This window comes from Scyliorhinus torazame, chromosome 10 (assembly GCF_047496885.1).
Source record: "Scyliorhinus torazame isolate Kashiwa2021f chromosome 10, sScyTor2.1, whole genome shotgun sequence".
Taxonomy (NCBI): domain Eukaryota; kingdom Metazoa; phylum Chordata; class Chondrichthyes; order Carcharhiniformes; family Scyliorhinidae; genus Scyliorhinus; species Scyliorhinus torazame.
Window position 1 is genome coordinate 159,558,913 of NC_092716.1, and position 21,866 is coordinate 159,580,778.

General features: G+C 50.1%; 1 protein-coding gene across 5 annotated transcripts in view; it reads right to left on the reverse strand.

Annotated features, from left to right (window-relative positions):
• LOC140430996 (activating molecule in BECN1-regulated autophagy protein 1-like) overlaps positions 1-21,866 on the reverse strand; it is a 629,857-nt gene that overhangs the window by 605,783 nt on the left and 2,208 nt on the right. For 3 of the 5 annotated variants that reach the window (XM_072518876.1, XM_072518880.1, XM_072518879.1), the window contains exon 1: positions 14,736-14,907. The gene's annotated coding sequence lies outside the window, so the exon portion shown is untranslated. Of the gene's footprint in view, positions 1-14,718; positions 14,908-15,174; positions 15,227-21,866 lie in introns of those variants that run through there. The other 2 variants (XM_072518877.1, XM_072518878.1) reach the window with 2 other exon arrangements.

Consider the following 21,866-nt stretch of genomic DNA (forward strand, 5'->3'; position numbering starts at 1 on the left):
TCACAATAACATTTCTGGTCATTATCACATTGCTGTTTGTGGGAGTTTCAAATTGCCTGCTACATTTCCTTCATTGCAACAGTCACTACATTTCAAAAGTACTTCACTGGCTGTAAAGCACTTTTGAGGTGTCTAGTGGTTGTGAAAAGCAACATATAAATGCAAGCTTTTCTTTGTTTAACTGTTTCTGAAGGCAGTATATCTTTCATTAATAGTAGGAATAAGACAACTTGCATTTATACAACTTGCATTTTATACAGCACCTTCAATGTAAAATATATCTCAAGAAACCTTTTACAGCGGAAAAACAAACATCAAGATATGGCAGGATCTAAAGGGTGGGCAGCAGGGAGGCAAATGGAAGTATTGATTTCAAGAGCCCTTTGACAACGTAAAGAGGGAGAACCAAAGGGTAGAAGGAGGGGATTTAATGAGGAGCCTCAAACAGTGAGGGATTTGAAAATAGGAGGATCTTAAATTCAGTGCAGGTAGGATGGGGGCACCCCACTGTATGTCATCAAGTAGAGAGGAGGGGGTAGGTGGGCAAGAGTGGAAATCAGGTGCATAAATTAATTAGATACAGACAAGACTTTCAAGGTGGGTTGAAGTTAATGGAATGTGGAGGATAAGGACAAGAAATAGCCTTGAGATAATAAAAATGGTGGATAGACTTCCGGTGGCGGCCAAGGAGTGAGTAGTTACACATTTGGGGGCTCCCGATCGATGTGGAATTTTCTGGTCCTTCCCCACCCGATTTGAAGGTTGTTTGCTAGTGAATGGTGTATAAGCACTGAATACTCATCTGGTGGGGCCGATTTATGGCTTATCAGACGATGAGTGTGACAAAGAACAGGCAGCAGCTTGGCCGCGAGAATAGTCGAGGTGCAACACAGAATAAGATGGCATCAGGCGCTGGGACATTGTTGCCAGCCCATGGGCCAAAGAGCAGCTCGTGAACTTTTTGAACAAGTTCCAGCAGCAGGGGAAGGAAGCCTCATAGGATCTGGCTAAGTTGGTGGAACTGCTTAGGGTTGCGATTCAGAGACTGGGGCAGTGGCTGGAGGCGCAGGGCTCAGCACTTCCAGAAGGTGGAGGAGTCGATGAGGGGGAGCACGATGATCGACTAGCCTCGTTGGAGGCGGAGATGATGCTGGTGGCGAACAGAGAAAAGAGTTTGAGGGAGACGGTGGAGGACCTTGAGACTCGCTCCTAGAGGCAGAATCGCCAGAACGTGGGGATGCCTGAGAGGGTCGAAGGGATGCAGGCCGCTAAGTATGTGGCAAATATGGAGATGCTGATGGGAGAGGGGATCTTTGACCGTTCCCTCAGGCCGGTTGAGCACGATAAATGCCATGGGGCAAGAGAGGAGGCTGGGGGAGTTGCTGTTTAGAATGGTGGGGTGTGGTCCCGCTATCATGGGATACAGGTGGCGCGGAGTTGGGAGCAGCTGCACAAGTTGAACTTGACACGGTTGGTGGAGGGTATGAAGGCGGTCTTCAAAAGATGGGATACGTTGCCCTCGTCTTTGGCAGAACGTGTACAAACAGTGAAAATGATGGTGCTGCCTAGGATTTTGTTCTTATTTCATAACCTCCCCATTTTTGTCCCCAAGTCCTTTTTTAGACAGGCGAATAGGATGATTTCGAGATCTGTGTGGGCATGGAAGGCCCCAGAGGCAAGGAGGGGGTTTCTGGAAAGGGATCAGCGAGGGGATGGGACTGTCTTTGCTGAGCTTGTTGAATTACTACAGCCCAGCAAACATCACAATGGTTAGGAAATGGTGGAGATGGGGTCGGTCTGGAGGCGGCGCGGTGTAGGGGGACCAGTTTGAGGGAACTGATGTTGGCGCCCCAGCCATTCTTGACGGTGGGCCCAGTGGTGGTATCAGCGTTGATGGTCTGGAACTAGTGTAGGCAACACTTCGGACTGGAAGACATGTCTCTGTGGGTGCCAATATGTGACAAGCATAGGTTTGCACAGGCTCGGCTAGACGCGTGGTTTCGGGGGTGGCGGCAGGTGGGGATAGAGCACTTCATGGATTTGTTTGTGGGGGGAAGGTTTGCAGGCCTGGAGGAGCCTGAGGAGACGCATCAGTTGCCTAAGAAAAACAGGTCCAGGTACCTGCAGGTGAGGGACTTTGTTGGGAAAGAGATGCCATCCTTTCCAAAGCTGCCACCTCCAATGCTACAAGTTTTTTATTAAATGTATTCTTTACAGACATGTATCAAACAGGTTACAATCCATAAACAGCCCAGGAAACATAATTCCCAGCAACCAACTGTAGAGTCTGTACAAATTATTTTCCCCCTTTTCACCGCCCCCCCCCCCTTGCGACGAATAGCTCCTCAAACATGGTCACAAACATCCCCCACCTTTTCTCAAACCCATCTGCGGAGCCCCTTAACTCATACTTTATCTTCGCCAACCGCGGGTCACCCAACCAAGCCAATGCCGACCTCCACTCTAGTAGAATTTGCCTCCATGCAATCAGAGAGGCGAAGGCCCCCAGTGCTGCAGGTTGCTGTGTGAGGATGACATTTGGGAGGGGAGAGCGGAAAATATGTAAGGAGAGCTGATAGATAGGGAGGGCTCCCCTGTGGAGGTCAGACGCAATTGGGAGGAGTTTGGGGAAGAGTGGGTACCGGGGTCTGGAGGGAAGCCCTGCGGAGACTGGATGCTTCCTCGCCGTTTGAGAGGTTAAGCCTCATCCAAATTCAGGTGGTGCATAGAGCCCACATGACGGTCTTGAGGATGAGCCGGTTCTTTCCGGGGGTGGAGGATAGGTGTGGGCGAGGGTAGGCGTACCATGTGCATATGTTTTGGCCGTGTCCAAGGTTGGGGGTGTTCTGGAAGGGGTTGCCAGATACAATATCCAAAATTCTGGTCGTTGGGGTGGCTCCGAGTCGAGAGATGGCGATATTCGGTGTCGGAAGATCCGGGGATTCAGGTGGGAAGAGAGGCCAGGTCATGGCCTTATCCTCCCTGAAAGCCCGGAGACGGATTCTGTTGAGTTGGCGGAACTCGGAGGCGCCAAAGGGGAAAATGTTTGCACCTGGAAAGTCAAGTTCGACATTCGTGTCGTGGAAGAGTGGTTCACATTTGGAACGTTGTCATTACTGAATTGAAGCACCGCAGAGTGCATCTTGACCTCGGGAGAAAATGCGACTTTCATTGTACTTTCCTGATATGACAATTTGAAATGTTTTGTCATGTTTTTCTTTTTCATATTTCATGAGTAAAGTATATTGATACAAAAAAAATGTAGATGAATACAATAGCAGCTAAAGAAATACCAGCAGGCAACCATTCGGCACCTCGAGACAGAGCTGACTGTGGCACACAAAATGTGGGGACCTACTGGTTGTATTGAAATGGATAGGATTGGAACAACTGAAGTGCGCGTGACAGAATTGTAGAGATGGATGGTCAAATGCCTTGAAAACGTAGAGGAGATCAAAAGAGATATTGTATCAGACACACATTGAAGTTGTGATGTTCATTCGGACCATCTCAGTGCTGTGGCAGGATGAGGGAACACAACAGAAGGGATTCAAGCTGTGTGTTGTGAGAGAGGTGATGATACAGGTGGGATCTTCAAAGGGAGGTGTGTCTGGAGCCATCAACAATGTAAACAAGCAAAGGAACGAAGAAAAATAATTTGAGTGGTCAGAGGTTGAGATTCAATCAAGGGAGGAAGAGGTAGAGTAGTGAGTTGGGCAAAAAAGATGAGGGAGAAACCTCAGAGACAATGAATCAGGATAACTGATGAATTGAGATTGACACCTGGCATTAGAACAGGTTCTCGACTGCCAGACTGTCACCTTAAAAATTGCTTTCATATTTCCCTCATTAGGTTCATTTAAATATGCATATCTAGATCTCGCCCAGTGAGGGAGAGATCCCGATTGCGCCAGGTAAAATGGGTCAGGTGACTCATGATCGGCATAGAGCCCGATTTGGGGCCCTCACACGATTCAACCGCTGTGCTCGGCTCCATGCGGCGGGCGCAAAGGGGTCACTGAACCGCACCCATAGTGCTCTGAATGAAATTATTCTGTTCTGCTTATCACATGCAAGTTTGGTGTATTGGCCATATTAATCGTCCCTTATTGTCCTAAAGATGTGGTTAGATTAGGGCAGGGAATTGTGCCTAGATAGGGTGCTCTTTCAGAGGGTGCAGACTCGATGGGCTGAATGGCCTCCTTATGCACTGTAGGAATTCTCTGGTGCTAATCTCCTCCGTTCTGCCCTCCGTTAACCAGAGGTCACCCAAAATTCTACCACCTGTGTCCCAACTCACACCAAGTTTCATCCACACTTCTCCCCTATGCTGGCTGATCCACATTTCACTCCTGGTTAAGCACTGCTGATTTTAAAATTCTCAGCTTCATTTTCAAACCCTTCCTTAGCCTTGCCCCTTCACTATGTCTAATCTCCTGCACCCTTCGCACAGAGGTCAATAACCAGATGGCGAAGATTTCAACTCCGGTAGAAGAATTAGAGGGGAGTTGAGTACTTCTTTCACCCACAGGGTGGTGGGGTATGGAATCTAATACCTGAAAGCGGCCGGGGGGGGGAGAAAGTGTTGGTGGTAGAGGCAGAAATGTTCATCGCAATTATAAAATACTTGGACATCGACACTGATGGTAGGGATGTTTGAGGAGGCGATAGGGGAGGGGGTGTTGCCACAGACTTTGAGGCAGGCAGCGATCTCCATGTTGCTCAAGAAGGATAAGGATCCAACAGAGTGTGGGTCGTCTAGGCCTATATCATTCTTGAATGAGGATGCAAAGGTACTGGCGAAGATGTAAGCGGGTAAGTTAAGAGAAATGCCTCCCAAAAGGGACAGGGGAAGATCAGACGGGGTTTGGAAGAGGGAGGCAGCTTTTTCAAACATTAGGAGGGTTCTGAATGGCAGAGGGGAGGGAGACAGAGGTATTAGTGGCGTTTAATGGCAAGAAGCTGTTTGACCGGATAGAGGTGAGGTATTTGATGGTGGTTTTAAGCGGTTTGGGATTGGGACGCGATTTGTGTAAAATTACTATACAGGAGTCAAGGGCGAATGTCCGCACGAATAACATGAATTCTGAGAATTTTGCTCTGCATCGAGGGACCAGGCAGGGGTGTCCTATGTGCCCACCCCTGTTATTTGTGCTTGCGATCAAGCCTTTGGCCATCGCGTTGAGAGGTTCGGGGGAGTGAGCATAGGGTATCTTTGTACACAGACGACTTGCTACTGTATGCGCCAGAACTGAGTGCATCGATGGTTGGTATATTGGAGCTCCTTCAAGTGTCTGTCTTTCTCGGGGTATAAACTAAATTTGGACAAAACAGAATATTTTGTGGTGTCCCGGCCTGGGGTGTGAGCAGGGGTGGGGAGGCTGCCATTCCGTAGGGCGGTAACCCACTTTAGATACCTGGGGGTGCAGGTGGCACGAGATTGGAGGGAGTGCCATAGATATAACATTACTACTTTGGTGGGGAGGCTGGAAGCGGATTTGGCAAGATGGGATTATCTTCCTCTTTCGCTGGCAGGTCGGGTGTGGGCAGTTAAGATGAATGTATTGCCGTGATTTTTGATTATTATTCAGTGCCTGCCGATCTTTTTATCAAAGGCAATTTTTAAGGAAGTAGAAAAGATGATTACCTTGTTTATTTAGGGGGGGGGGTAAGGTGGCTAGGATTAAGAAGGTGCTGTGCCAGAGAGGACGGCAGTCAGGGGGGCTTGGTCTCCCAAATTTATTTTATTATTACTGGGTGGCGAATGCTGAGATGAGGGGCGTAGTTAGGGGTGACTCCCAGTGGGTTAGAATGGAGGAGAGTCTATGCAGGGGGTCGGGGTTGAGGGCGTTGGCAACAGAGCTGCTCCCGAAGGCCCCAGGGAAATACTCAGGGAGTCTGGCGGTAGCGGCGACCCTCAAGATGTGGAGGCAAACCCCTGAACTGAACCTCTCAAGGCGAACTTAATCTTTTCCAGCCTTAGAAACCCTGTCACTAACCTACACTCCTGACTTTGGAGGCTCCGAGTCCCTCCATCCCAGCAAAATCCGTTTCCGAGCCACCAGGGAGGCAAAGGACAAAACATCGGCTTCTCTCCCCCCCCCCCCCCCCCGGGTCCCTGGTTCCTCCGATACCCCAAATATTGCCATTTCTGGACTCAGGAGTCACCCTCCTTGCCAGGACCTCTGACATGACGTCTGCAAATCCCTGCCAGAATCCCCTCAACTTCGGACATGCCCAGAACATGTGTATGTGGTTCACCGGGTTACCCCCACACCGCCCGCACCTATCCTCCACTTCCTCAAAAAACCTACTCATCCGGACCACAGTCATATGAGCCCCATGAACCACCTTGAACTGGGTCAAGCTAAGCCTGGCACACGACGAGGATAAATTGACTCTCTTCAAGGTCTTTTCCCATAGTCCGACTTACAACTCCCCTCCCAACTCCTACTCCCACTTACTCTTCACCTCCCCGAGAGGGACCCCTTCCCACTCCATTAACTCCTTGAATATCTCGGAAACCCTCCCCTCCCCAACTCCCGTTTTTGACATCACCTTATTCTGTAGTCCCCTTAGGGGGAGGCGAGGAAAGCTTGGAACCTGCCTCCGGACAAAGTCCCTGACCTGCAGGTTCCGAAATTCATTCCCACCCGGCAACTCAAACTCCTCCTCTAATGCCTCCAGGCTCAGGAAGCCCTCCTCAATGAAGAGAGCCTCAAATCTCTCAATCCCTGCCCGCTGCCATCTCCTAAAGCCCCGTCCAGTCCCCCCGGAACAAACCGGTGATTATCACAGATCGATGACCACACTGATCCCCCCTCCAATCTCATGTGCTGTCTCCATTATCCCTACACCCGCAGGGCTGCCACCACCACTGGGCTTGTGGAGTACCGAGCTAGCGGGAATGGCAGGGGCACCGTCAATAAAGCCTCCAAACTCGTACCCTTGCAAGATGCCGCCTCCACTCACCCCCACACTGGCCCCTCCCCCACTATCCACTTCCTAGCAATCGATATGTTGGCCGCCCAGTAATAGTTAATAAAATTCGAAAGGGCCAAGCCTCCCTCCCCGTGCCCCCATTCCAAAAGTACCTTCTTCACCCTCAGGGTCTTACCAGTCCATAAAAACCCGAGATTGACCCGTTCATCTTCCTGAAAAAAGCTTTAGGGGAAAAAATTGAAAAACAAACAACAACCTCAGGAGAACTGTCATCTTCCCCGCCAATGACAACGGGAGCATGTCCCACCTACGGAAGTCTCCTTTCATTTGCTCGGCCACCCTGCCCAGATTTAACTTATGGAGCTGACCCCAGTCCCTAGCCACCTGGATCCCCAGGTACCTAAAGCTCTTCCCCACCAATTTAAACGGTAACTCCCTCAGTCTACTCTCTTGCCCGCGTCTGGATCGCGAACACCTTGCTCTTAGTTATATTTAACTTGTAGCCTGAGAACCGACCAAATTCTTCCAATATCTCCATAATACCAGGCATCCCCCCAACGGGTCTTTTATGAAAAAGAGCAAATCGTTCGTGTAGAGCGAGATCCTATGCTCATCCACCCCTCTCACTATACCCCGCCAGACATTCGATGATCTAAGGGCCATTGCCAAGGGCTCTATGGCCTGGGCAAACAGTAGTGGGAAGAGCAGACATCCCTGTCTTGTCTCCCTACACAAACTTAAGTATCCTGAACGGACCCGGTTGGTCCTTACATTTTCCACCGGTGCCTGGTGTAGCAACCGGAACCAATCCACAAATCCCTGACCAAACCCAAACCTTCCTAGGATACCCCACAAGTACTTCCACGATCAAAGACCTTTTCTGCATCCATGGCTACTACCACCTCTACCTCGCACCCCTCCGTTGGCATCATTATAACATTTAGGAGCTGTCTAATGTTGCATGTCAAGTGCCGTCCCTTTCAAATCCAGTCTAATCCTCCCCTATTACCCCCGAAGCTCCTTGGACTCATTAAAAACCTTTACCAGGAGCGGCCCCAGCAACCCAGAGAACTTTTTGTAAAACACGACCAGGTATCCATCAGGTCCCAGAGCCTTACCCGAATGTCTATCACCTCCCCAAGCCCGATTGGACCTCCCAAGCCTTCCACCAGCTCCTCGTCTACCCTCGGGAACTCCAAACCCCCCCCCAAAAGAATCGCTTCATGCTCTCCTCCCCAGCTGGGGGTTCCGATTTATAAAATCAGCTATAGAATTCCCGAAACACATCATTCATCCCCTCCGGATCCACAACCATCTTCCACCTTGTATCCTTTATTTTCGCAATTTCACTCACCGCCTCCTGTTTCCTCTGCTGATGCGCCAACATCCTGCGGGCTTTTTCCCCATATTCATACACCGCCCCCTTTATCCTCCTCAGCTGTCCCTCCGCCTTACCTGTGGACAGGAGCCCAAATTCAATTTGCCGCTCCTTCAGGAGCCCCTCATCCGGAGACTCCGCATAGCTCCTGTCCACCTGTAAAATTTCACCTACCAGTCTGTCCAACTCCGCCGGTTCCGTCTTCTCCCTATGGGCCCGAATCAAGATGAATTCCCCCCAATAACCGCCTTCAGTGCCTCCTATACACCCCTGCTAAGATCTCACCCGTATCATTAATCTTTATATATCCCCAACTGGCCTCCCTCACCCGCTCACACACCTCACCCTCCGCTAGCAGCCCTACATCTAATCTCCATTGCGGCTGCTGGGCCCTTCCTTTGCTCACTTGCACATCTACTCAGTGTGGGCGTGGTATGACAACGCAATTGCTGAGTATTCAGTATCCACCACCTCCGCCAGCAGCATTTTGTCCAACACTAAGAAGTCTATCCTGGAATACACCTTTTGCACATGGGAGTACAATGAAAACTCCTTGGCCTCCATAATCTCCACGGATCCACCCCTCCCATGCGCTCCATAAACCCCCGCAGCACTTTTGCCATTGCTGACGCCTTTCCAGACCTGGGACTCGACAGGTCCAGTCTCGGATCCAGGACCGTGTTGAAATCCCCCCCCCCCCCCCGATAATCAGTCAGTGCAAGTCCCGGTCCGGAATCGTCCCTAGCACCCTCCTAACGAACTCAACATCATCCAGGTTTAGGGCATATATCTTCACCAGCACCACAGCCATTCCCTCCAGCTTCCCGCTAACCATAATAAATCTACCCCCGGGTCTGCCTCTATCTTCCCCACCTCGAATGTCACCTTTTTGTTGACCAGAATTTCCACCCCCCTTGTTTTAAAGTCCAAACCCGAGTGAAACAATTGCCCGACCCATCCCTTCCTCAGTCTAACCTGGTCACCCAACTTCAAGTGCGTCGCCTGCAACATGGCCACGTTCGCCTTCAGTTGCCTCTGTGTGAACACACGGGCTCTTTTGACCGGCCCATTCAGTTCACGAATGTTCCACGTGACCAATCTGGTCCAGGGGCACCCTAATCCCCTCCCCTGTCAATCAGCCACAGCCTCTCCTAGGCCAGCCCTTGGCCCATGCCCCGCACCTCACCTGGCCCACCCTCCAGCAACTACCATCATCAACTCTTCTCCTCCACCACCTTAAAAGTTCTCTCCCCATCAGCAGTCTAAACCCCCCCCCCCCCCAACCCCCACCCGACCCGGGTGGTCATAGCTCAGTTCCCTACCGTCAAAGCTCAAGTCTTTAAAAAATCCACCACGTCCTCCGGCAAGCCAAAGTACAGCTCCCAACCCTCATAGGTCACCCAGAGACGGGCCGGGTAAAGCAGTCCAAACTTTATTCCTTTTGCATACAGGACCGACTTGACCTTGTTGAAACTTGCCCTCCTCTTCGCGAGTTCTGCTCCCAAGTCCTGGTACACCTGGATCTCAGCATCTTCCCACATACCACATACACCGCCTCGTCTGCCTGGCCCATCTCAGAATACATTCCTTGTCTAGGAACTGATGCAGTCGTACCAGCATCGCCCTCGGGGACTTATGTCCTGGGGCTTACACATAAGTGCCCTGTGGTCCTGGTCCACTGCCAACGGCTTGGCGAACGAACCTTCCCCTATCAGCTTCTCCAGCACCACATCCACACCAGCATCCGATCCTTCTTTCCCCTCCGGCAAACCCACGATCCGGATGTTCTGCCTCGGAAAACAGTTCTCCAGGTCCTCCACCTTCTCCAAAAGTTGCTTCTGCTGGTGCTGCAGCATCCCGATCTCTGCTGCCATCGAAGTGGACTGCTCCTCATGCTCCCCCGCCTGCTCCTCCAACTTCTAGATCGCCTGTCCCTGGGTCATCAGTCTCGCCTCCACGCGGTCAACCACCGTCCTAATCGAGTCCACCGCCCGGGCCAGGTCCTCCGCACACTCCTTACGTTATTGGGAGAACTTCTCACTCAAGAAGCTCACCAACTGGTCCGTCGACCACTGAGCTGGCAGGCCAAACTCTGCTCATCCGCCATTGCCACACTCGAAATCTGTTCCTCACTTGCCACCAATTTCTGATTCCTCCTTTTCCAATTTTTCCTGGGGCGCAGCTCCATAAACTAGAGGTCCTCTCCTTCTGTTCCTGCTTCTACACCCTTACTTCACAAAATTCCTACATCAAACCGGCGTAAAAGCCACAAAAATACCACCATGAGCGGGATCTGCCAAATGTACGACCTTTCACTCCATGGCTGCCACCAGAAGTCCTGATGAGCTGACTTTTTGAGGGGGGGTGGTATTAGAGGTCTTTAGGGCAATGTCAAAGGTGGTGCACGTGAGACTCGGATCACGTTCCCTAGAAGCCATATTCGGGGTGTCGGATCGGCCAAGGTTGGAAGCGGTCCCGGAGGCAGATGTCTCAGCCTTCGCCTCGCTGATCGCCCAAAGGCGGATTCTGTTGGGATGGAGGTCGGCTTCTCCACCCTATGCCTCGGTGTGGTGGGGTTCTGAACGCTCAAGAAAGTAAAGTTAGAGTTGAGGGGGAAGGATGGAAGGGTTCTACAACTCATGGGGCTTGTTCATCATGCATTTTCATGAATTGGATGACATAAGGACAGCACGGTGGCACAGTAATTAGCAATCCTGCCTCACAGCGCCGAGGTCCCAGGTTCGATCCCAGCTCTGGGTCACTGTCCGTGTGGAGTTTGTACATTACCCCAGTATTTGCGTGGGTTTCACCCCCACAACCCAAAGATGTGCAGGATAGGTCAATTGGCCACGCAAATTAGCGTGGCCAATTTAGCCCCTTAATTGGAAAAAAATGAATTGGGTACTCTGAATTAATTTTATTAAAAAAAAAGAATTGGATGACATCGAACATTGCGCGGGGGGGGGAGAGAGAGAATAGCCTCGCTTCCTAAATGTTTCGATGTTTACAAGATAGCTGAGCTTCAATTTTACCCTTTTGATCATCCCCTAACTTACTCGACTGACCAACCTATTACATTTTGTGGTGATTCCAATTGATTAGCTGTCCTTACCAGTCATTTGCAAATGACCAGGCTCACAAATTTCAAACCAGGTAACACAGAAAAGTATTTGCATTCTGCCCCAGCTTGACTCCAATGATCCTTCAAAAATTACAAAAAATAAATTGGAAAATGTATGGTAGGTTGGGGAGGGCAGTGGGAGGCAGGTTGGGGAGGGCCCCTGGTGGGAGGCAGGTTGGGGAGGGCCCCTGGTGGGAGGCAGGTTGGGGAGGGCCCCTGGTGGGAGGCAGGTTGGGGAGGGCCCCTGGTGGGAGGCAGGTTGGGGAGGGCCCCTGGTGGGAGGCAGGTTGGGGAGGGCCCCTGGTGGGAGGCAGGTTGGGGAGGGCCCCTGGTGGGAGGCAGGTTGGGGAGGGCCCCTGGTGGGAGGCAGGTTGGGGAGGGCCCCTGGTGGGAGGCAGGTTGGGGAGGGCCCCTGGTGGGAGGCAGGTTGGGGAGGGCCCCTGGTGGGAGGCAGGTTGGGGAGGGCCCCTGGTGGGAGGCAGGTTGGGGAGGGCCCCTGGTGGGAGGCAGGTTGGGGAGGGCCCCTGGTGGGAGGCAGGTTGGGGAGGGCCCCTGGTGGGAGGCAGGTTGGGGAGGGCCCCTGGTGGGAGGCAGGTTGGGGAGGGCCCCTGGTGGGAGGCAGGTTGGGGAGGGCCCCTGGTGGGAGGCAGGTTGGGGAGGGCCCCTGGTGGGAGGCAGGTTGGGGAGGGCCCCTGGTGGGAGGCAGGTTGGGGAGGGCCCCTGGTGGGAGGCAGGTTGGGGAGGGCCCCTGGTGGGAGGCAAGTTGGGGAGGGCCCCTGGTGGGAGGCAAGTTGGGGAGGGCCCCTGGTGGGAGGCAAGTTGGGGAGGGCCCCTGGTGGGAGGCAAGTTGGGGAGGGCCCCTGGTGGGAGGCAAGTTGGGGAGGGCCCCTGGTGGCAGGCAGGTTGGGGAGGGCGGTGGCAGGCAGGTTGGGGAGGGCGGTGGCAGGCAGGTTGGGGAGGGCGGTGGCAGGCAGGTTGGGGAGGGCGGTGGGAGGCAAGGTGGGGAGGGCGGTGGGAGGCAGGTTGGGGAGGGCGGTGGGAGGCAGGTTGGGGAGGGCAGTGGGAGGCAGGTTGGGGGGGGCAGTGGGAGGCAGGTTGGGGAGTTTGCAGATGATACGACTGTTGTGGGCCGTATCTCAAACAACGGCGAATCAGACTACACAAGGGAGATAAATCACTTGGTTGCATGGTGTACCGAAAACAACCACTCTCCAAATGTCGGAAAGACCAAAGAACTGATCATCGACTTTCGGAAGCGTAGCACGACACACACTCCCGTCTGCATCAATGGCTCCGAAGTGGAGATAGTCAATAGCTTTAAGTTCCTGGGGGTCACCATCACCAACAGTCTGTCCTGGTCCACTCACGTTGATGCAACAGTCAAGAAAGCCCAACAACGTCTCTACTTCCTACGAAAGCTAAAGAAATTTGTCATGTCTGTATCGACTCTCACAAACTTCTACAGATGTGCGAGAGCATCCTATTCCTGGTATAGCAACTGCTCAGTGCAAGATCGCAAGAAACTGCAGAATGTGGCAAACTCAGCCCAGCGCATCACACAAGCTTGCCACCCCCACATTGATTCTGTATACACCTCCCGTTGCCTCAGGAAGGCAGACAGCATTATCAGAGACCCCTCCCACCCAGGCATCGCCTGCTTCCATACCCTTCCATCAGGCAGAAGGTACAGAGTCTGAAGACCCACACATCCAGACATAGGAATAGCTTCTTCCCCACAGCTACAAGACGCCTCAACGACTCCCCCTCGGACTGATCTGTTCCCTGTAAGAACACTATTCCCTGTAAGAACACTATGAGCTCTTGCTCGTGTATTTCTGTTTGGCCCCTTGTTCCGCACTGTAACCAATCACGGTTTGTCGATGTACCATTTGTCAATGTTCTCTGTTGATTATTCTTTTGTCTACTATGTATGTACTGTGTACGTTTCCTCGACCGCAGAAAAATACTTTTCATTGTACTTTGGTACAGGTACTTTGGTACATGTGATAATAAATCAAATCAAATAATCAATCAATCAAGTTGGGGAAGGCAGTGGGAAGCAGGTTGGTGAAGGGGGCCGTGGGAAGCAGGTTGGTGAGGGGGGCCGTGGGAAGCAGGTTGGTGAGGGGGGCCGTGGGAAGCAGGTTGGGGAGGGGGGCCGTGGGAAGCAGGTTGGGGAGGTGGGGCGTGGGAAGCAGGTTGGGGAGGGGGGCCGTGGGAAGCAGGTTGGTGAAGGGGGCCGTGGGAAGCAGGTTGGTGAGGGGGGCCGTGGGAAGCAGGTTGGTGAGGGGGGCCTTGGGAAGCAGGTTGGTGAGGGGGGCAGTGGGAAGCAGGTTGGTGAGGGGGGCCGTGGGAAGCAGGTTGGGGAAGGGGGCCGTGGGAAGCAGGTTGGGGAAGGGGGCCGTGGGAAGCAGGTTGGTGAGGGGGGCCGTGGGAAGCAGGTTGGTGAGGGGGGCCTTGGGAAGCAGGTTGGTGAGGGGGGCCTTGGGAAGCAGGTTGGTGAGGGGGGCAGTGGGAAGCAGGTTGGTGAGGGGGGCCGTGGGAAGCAGGTTGGGGAAGGGGGCAGTGGGAAGCAGGTTGGGGAAGGGGCAGTGGGAAGCAGGTTGGGGAAGGGGGCAGTGGGAAGCAGGTTGGGGAGGGGGGCCGTGGGAAGCAGGTTGGTGGGGGGGGGCCGTGGGAAGCAGGTTGGTGGGGGGGGCCGTGGGAAGCAGGTTGGTGAGGGGGGCCGTGGGAAGCAGGTTGGTGAGGGGGGCCGTGGGAAGCAGGTTGGTGAGGGGGGCCGTGGGAAGCAGGTTGGTGAGGGGGGCCGTGGGAAGCAGGTTGGTGAGGGGGGCCGTGGGAAGCAGGTTGGTGAGGGGGGCCGCGGGAAGCAGGTTGGTGAGGGGGGCCGTGGAAGCAGGTTGGGGAGGGGGGCAGTGGGAAGCAGGTTGGGGAAGGGGGCAGTGGGAAGCAGGTTGGGGAGGGGGGCAGTGGGAAGCAGGTTGGGGAGGGGGAGGCAGGTTGGGGAGGGGATTGAATGGATGAAGTGTGATTTTGACCCTATCTGGGAGGCAGAGAGTACACAGGCTGCAGAGTACACACTGCAGCCTGGCTGGGTTTGCTGCCCGGACCAGTCTGCCCGTGTGCGCTGCGCAGGGTCACACATCTCCCGTCTCGAGCTGGGACCACTCCGCGCGCCAGGCCCAGACGCAGGGAGCGCTAGCCTCCTCCGCACTCCGACAGGAGGCTCGGGCCTACCGTGCACAGCTCCGGCTTCCCGCTTCGCCCTACCACACACCTCCCAGCTTTACTCACGTCAACCCGCGGCGGCCGGGGTTCCGAGGATCGGTTGTTTCTTTGTTGTGTGTTTGTTTATTTTGTTCAGTATGTATGTTTGTTGGTGTCTGTGTTGGGGGGAGAGGCATTTCCCTTCCCCTCCCCCCACCCCTCTCCTACCACCAAGCAGCGGATCCAGAGAGACCACAGGCGGGAGCAATCGAGCGGGGAGTGTCAGCCAGCATCACAGAGCCAGGCCAGAGCAATCCAGATCAGAGTGTCAGCTGCGCATCTGGCAACACGTCATTAAGACAGACGGCAGCAAACGATCGACGAGCGCACCGATCTCTCGGAGCACCAGCAGTACTGTATCCACTAGCTGATGCAGCAGTTCACCATTCACTTCGTTCCTTCAGCTCACACACCAGCAATGCTCAACAGCCTCCACTTAGCAACCCAAACGCTTAAATGCACTTACCTTTCATATGAGCAGGGGGTATCCCAAGACCGCATTCCTTCCCCAAATAGTACTGCAAACAAAACAAGATATGGTTAAGTCGTTTGCTTGTGAGGAATCTAAAACCAAGGGGAATAGCTTCAGAATAATGGTGTTGCTCATTTAAGACTTTGGATGTTTCTAACCCCATGGAGTGTTGTGGAGGCTGGGTCATTGAATATTTTCAAAAGGCTGAGATAGACAGATTCTTCAATCAAATTGCAGTCGAGGGATATGGGAAGCAAGCAGGAAGGTGGAGTTAAAAATGAAATCAGATTATTGAATGGCAGAGCAGGGTTAGCAGGCCACATGGCCAAATCCTGCTCCCGTTGTCACTTGTTACGTTGCATCTTAATACAAGGCAAGGATGTAATGACCTGAAATACAAGAATTTCTTTGCAGATGACCGCTCACCTGACGACAATTCTTCTGGAGTGGCACAGTGAGAGCACCAGGGACCTGGAATTGATTCCGGCCTTGGGTGACTGTGGCGTTTGCACGTTCTTCCCGTGTCTGCATGGATTTAAACATGCAGGGGCTGGTTTAGCACACTGGGCTAAATCGCTGGCTTTTAAGGCAGACCAAGGCAGGCCAGCAGCACGGTTCAATTCCCATACCAGCCTCCCTGAACAGGCGCCGGAATGTGGCAACTAGGGGCTTTTCACAGTAACTTCCTTGAAGCCTACTTGTGACAATAAGCGATTTTCATTTCATTCCTCCGGGTGCTCCGGTTTCCTCCCACAGTCCAAATATATGCAGGTTAGGTGGATTAGCCGCGACTGTTCACGCGGTTACGGGGATAGAGTGGGGGTGTGGGCCTAGGTAGAGTGTTCTTTCAGAGGGTCGTGCAGACTCTATGGGCTGAATGGCCTCCTGCACTGCAGAGATTCTATGAAACGTTAATTCTGTATCTGTCTCCACAGATGCTGCCAGAGCTATTGAGTTTTTCCAGCATTTTCTGTTTTTGTTTCAGATTTCCGAGATCCACAGAATTTTGTTTTCGATTTTCTTTGATTGCTGGTTTGAGGAGTTTGAATTTTGGAGATCGGGAAAGAGTTATTTTATTGAGTCAGAGTTTTAAAGCACAAAAAGAGGCCCTTCAGGTCATTGTGTCTGTGTTAGCAAGCACCTCTCTATTCTAATCCCATTTTCCAGTACTTGGTCCAGAGCCTTGTCTGCTACGGTATTTCAAGTGCTCATCTAAATGATTCTTAAATGTTGTGAGGGTTCCTGCCTCTACCACCCTTTCAGAGAGTGAGTTCCAAATTCCCACCACCCTCTGGGTGAAAATGCTTTCCATAAAATCCCCTTTAAATCTCCTGACCCTTACCTTAAATCTATGCACCCTGGCTATTGACCACTCTATTAAGGGGAAAAGCTCCTTCCAATCTATTCTATGACACTCATGATCTTCCACACTCGATCAGGTCCCCTCTCAGCCTTCTCTGCTCCAAGGAAAACAATGTATTTTGGAGGGTTGGTGCAGACTTGATAGTCTGAATAGCCTCCTTCTACACTGTAGTGATTCTATGATTTTATAAGTCCAGCCTAACCAGCCTCTTTTCAAAGCTGAAATACTCCAGCCCAGGTAACATCCTGGTGAATCTCCTCTGCATCCTCTCTCGTGCAATCACGTTTTCTATAGTGTGGCAACCAAAACTGCACACAGTACCCTAGCTGTGGCCTAATGAGTGTTACATACAGCTCCATCATAGCCCCCTGCTCATATAATCGCTGCTTTGACTAATAAAGACAAATATCCTTCTTAGCCACCTTATTTAGCTGTCCTGCTGCCTTCAGGGATCTTTGCACATGCACCCAAGGTCCCTCTGGTCCTCGATACTTCCTAGTGTCCTATCATTCATTGTGTATTCCCTTGACTTGCAGTCCTCCTTTTTGATCTAGCAATATGATCTTCAATTCGTCAAACACTTTTTTTTCCTATTTCACTAGTTCAAACAGGAGTTACTGTCTCCAACTTTTGATTACTCTTAGAACTATACACAAATAGCACTCTCATGAAGAAAGTAAAAATCATGGGTTGAAGTCCTACTCCAGTGACTGAGAAGATTGTCTGCACTGCACTGAAATGTCAGCCTAGACTGAGTGCTGCATGTTGGAGGTTTTGTCTTTCAGATGAGGCCTGCCTGTCCCCTCAAGTGAACATAAAAAAATCCCATGACGAGATTAGAAGAAAAGCAACAGATGTCATGCCAAACATTTATTGCTCAACCGACATCAATAAAACAGATTATCTAATAATTTATCTTGTTGCTGCTCGTAGGACTTAGCCAAGTGTCGCTTTTTCGACACTACAACAAGGACAATTCAAAACTTAATTGGTTGTGAGGTGCTTTAGAACAGGTAAAATACATAACTACAATGGGTTTTTAATTTCTTCCAAATGCCAATCCCACATTTCTCCCAAAGCTGGTTACTTCCAACAAATCTAGATTATTTTTAATATCCAACTCTTACCTCTGTATAAGTTGCAGTTCCATATCTATAACAAAAAAGATTTCTACAATGCCTTTCATGATCTCAGGATGTCCAAAACACTTTACAGACAATGAAACACTTTTGAAGTACAGTCACTTTTGTAACATCAGAAACACGGCAGTAAATTTGCACACAGCAAACTTGCACAAACAACAATGTGGTAACTACCAGAAAATCTGTTATTTTTAAATGATGTTGATTGAGGGTGAAATTTGGCCAGGACATATGGACAAAGAGCAGAAGTAGACCATTCAGCTCCTCGGGCCTACTCTGCCATTAAATAAGATCACGGTGATCTGATAGTCATATCCAAAAACCTATCACCCCCTTGCTTGCCAAGAATCTATCCACTCTGCCTTAAAAATTCAAAATCTACTTCCGCAACTACTACTTTTCAGCAAGAAAGTTCCAAAGACTCACAGTCCTTTGAGTGAAGAAATTTTGCCTCAACTCCATTTTAAATGAGTGACCCCTTATTTGTAAGCAGTGATTGCTAGTTCTCGATTTTCCCATAAGAGTAAACATCCTCTCCACACCCACCACCTTGTCAAGACCTCTCAGGATTGTGTATGTTTCAATCAAGTCACCTCTTACTCTTCTAAACTCTAGTGGATGCAGGCTTAGCCTGACCAACCTTCTCTCATAAGACAACCCACCCATTCCAGGTATTAGTCTGGCAAACCTTCTCTGAACTGCTTCCAATGCATTTACATCCTTCCTTAAATGTGATAAATACTGAACACAATACTCCAGATGTGGCCTCACTGGTACTCTGTATAACTGAAGCATGACCTCTCAAAGTTGGAAATCAATTCCCCTTGCAATAAATGATAAACATACTATTAGTTTTCCTAATTACTTGCTGTACCTGCATACTAGCCTTTTGCAATCCATGCACCATGACACCCAGATCCCTTTGCACCTGAGAGCTCTGCAATCTCTTCCCATTTAGATCATATGCTTCTTTTTTAATTCTTCCTGCAAAATTTCTTCCAAGTGATTTTTCAGTGCCCAGCAAAAGTTTATACCAACAAAAAGGAAGGATGGTAGAAAGAGGGAAAATTGAGCGTGGATATCTAAGGAAATAAGGGAAAGTATGAAATAGAAGGAAAAAGCATGCAAAGTGGCAAAGATTAGTGGGAGACTAGAGGATTGGGAAATCTTTAAAGGGCAACAGAAAGCTACTAAAAAAGCTATAAAGAAGAGCAAGATAAATTATGAGAGTAAACTTGCTCAGAATATAAAAACAGATCGTAAAAGTTTCGACATATATATAAAACAAAAAAGAGTGGCTAAGGTAAATATTGGTCCTTTAGAGGATGGGAAGGGAGATTTAATAATGGGAGAAGAGGAAATGGCTGAGGAACGGAACAGGGTTTTTTGGGTCGGTCTTCACAGCGGAAGACACAAATAACATGCCAGTGACTGATGGAAATGAGGCTATGACAGGTGAGGATCTTGAGACGATTGTTATCACTAAGGATGTAGTGATGGGCAAACTCATGGGGCTAAAGGTAGACAAGTCTCCTGGCTATGATGGAATGCATCCCAGAGTGCTAAAAGAGATGGCTAGGGAAATTGCAAATGCACTAGTGATAATTTACCAAAATTCACTAGACTCTGGGGTGGTCCCGGCGTATTGGAAATTAGCAAATGTGACACCACTGTTTAAAAAAGGAGGTAGGTAGAAGGCGGGTAATTATAGGCCAGTTAGCTTAACTTCGGTAGTAGAGAAGATGCTGGAATCTATCATCAAGGAAGAAATAGCGAGGCATCTGGATGGAAATTGTCCCATTGGACAGACGCAGCATGGGTTCATAAAGGGCAGGTCGTGCCTAACTAATTTAGTGGACTTTTTTGAGGACATTACCAGTGCCGTAGACAACGGGGAGCTAATGGATGTGGTATATCTGGATTTCCAGAAAGCTTTTGACAAAGTGCCACACAACAGGTTGCTGCATAAGATAAAGATGCATGGCGTTAAGGGTAAAGTAATAGCATGGCTAGAGGTTTGGTTAATTAATAGAAAGCAAAGAGTGGGGATTAATGGGTGTTTCTGTGGTTGGCAATCAGTAGCTAGTGGTGTCCCTTGGGGATCAGTGTTCGGCCACAATTGTTCACAATTTACATAGATGATTTGGAGTTGGGTACCAAGTGCAATGTGTCCAAGTTTGCAGACGACACTAAGATGAACGGTAAAGCAAAAAGTGCAGAGGATACTGGAAGTCTGCAGAGGGATTTGGATAGTTTAAGTGAATGGGCTAGGGTCTGGCAGATGGAATAATATGTTGACAAATGTGAGGTTATCCATTTTGGTAGGAATAACAGCAAAAGGGATTATTATTTAAATGATAAAATATTAAAACATGCTGCAGTGCAGAGGGATCTGGGTGTCCTCGTGCAGGAGTCGCAAAAAAGTTGGTTTACAGGTGCAACAGGTGATTAACCAGGCAAATGGAGTTTTGTCATTCATTGCTAGAGGGATGGAATTTAAGAGTAGGGAGGTTATGCTGCAACTGTCTAAGGTGTTAGTGAGGCCACACCTGGAGTATTGTGTTCAGTTTTGGTCTCCTTACCTGAGAAAGGACGTACTGTCGCTGGAGGGGATTCACTAGGTTAATCCCAGAGTTGAGTGGGTTGGATTACGATTACGAGGAGAGGTTGAGTAGACTTGGACTGTACTCGTTCGATAAGGGGAAGTAGATTTAGGATTGAGTTTAGGAGGAACTTCTTCGCCCAAAGGGTTGTGAATCTATGGAATTCCCTGCCCACTGAAGCAGGTGAGGCTCCTTCATTAAATGTTTTCAAGATAAAGATAGATAGTTTTTTGAAGAATAAAGGAATAAAAGGTTATGGTGTCCGGGCAGGAAAGTGGAGTCCACAAAAGATCAGCCATGATCTAATTGAATGGTGGAGCAGGCTCGAGGGGCCAGATGGCCTACTCCTGCTCCTAGTTCTTATGTTCTGAAATGGACAATTTCACATTTTCCCGCATTATACTTAATTTGCCAGATCTTTTCCCACTCAGTCACAGAACACCGGGACAATGTACACAAAAGCCAAATGCTGCCATGCAGGGAATTGGAAATAAAAACAGAAAAAGCTGAAAATACTCAGCAAGTCTGGCAGCAGAGAAACAGTCAATGTTTCAGGTGTGACCTTTCATCCCAACTGTGAAAATATGGAAATTAAATAGTTTTAAGCAAGTGAAAAGGGATGGAAAAATGACAAAGGGTTCATGATGCAAGGTCCAAGAGAGTGGAAATGGAACAAGAAACAAAAAAAGAGTTGGCGAGAGGAGGCGTGAATTGCAGGATCATGAATAGCTACCATCCGAATACCAGGGGTTTTTCCAATGAGAAAGCGAGTGAAAAAACAAACCAGTGAAAAAAAAGGGAATGGAATGGAGGCAGAGATTAAAATCCAAAACTGTTGAACTCAATGTTGAGTCTGGAAGGCCATAAAGTGCCCAGTTGAAGGATGATGTATTGAGCCTGCATTGAGTCTCATTAGAACACAGGAAGTTGAAAAAAAAATCAGTGTGGGCTGCATCACAGCCTGGTATGGCAACTGCTCGGCCCAGGACCACAAGAAACTTCAGAGAGTCGTCAACGCCGCCCAGTCCATCCCACGAACCTGCCTCCCATCCATTGACTCCATCTACACCTCCCGCTGCCTGGGGAAAGCGGGCAGTATAATCAAAGATCCCTTCCACCCGGCTTACTCACTCTTCCAACTTCTTCCATCGGGGAGGAGATACAGAAGTCTGAGAACACGCACGAACAGACTCAAAAACAGCTTCTTCCCCACTGTCACCAGACTCCTAAATGACCCTCTTATGGACTGATTTCATTAACACTACACCCTGTATGCTTCATCCGATGCCAGTGCTTATGTAGTTACATTGTATATGTTGTATTGCCCTATTATGTATTTTCTTTTATTCCCTTTTCTTCTCATGTACTTAATGATTTGTTGAGCTGCTCGCAGAAAAATACTTTTCACTGTACCTCGGTACACGTGACAATAAACAAATCCAATCCAATCCAATCCAATGGTGTAGAATTAAAATCACAGGTGACTGGAAGTTTGAGGTCATGTGTGAACTGAACAGGTGTCATCTAGTCTGTGTATGCACTCCTGACATAGAGGCGACCACATTGCATGCACTGAAT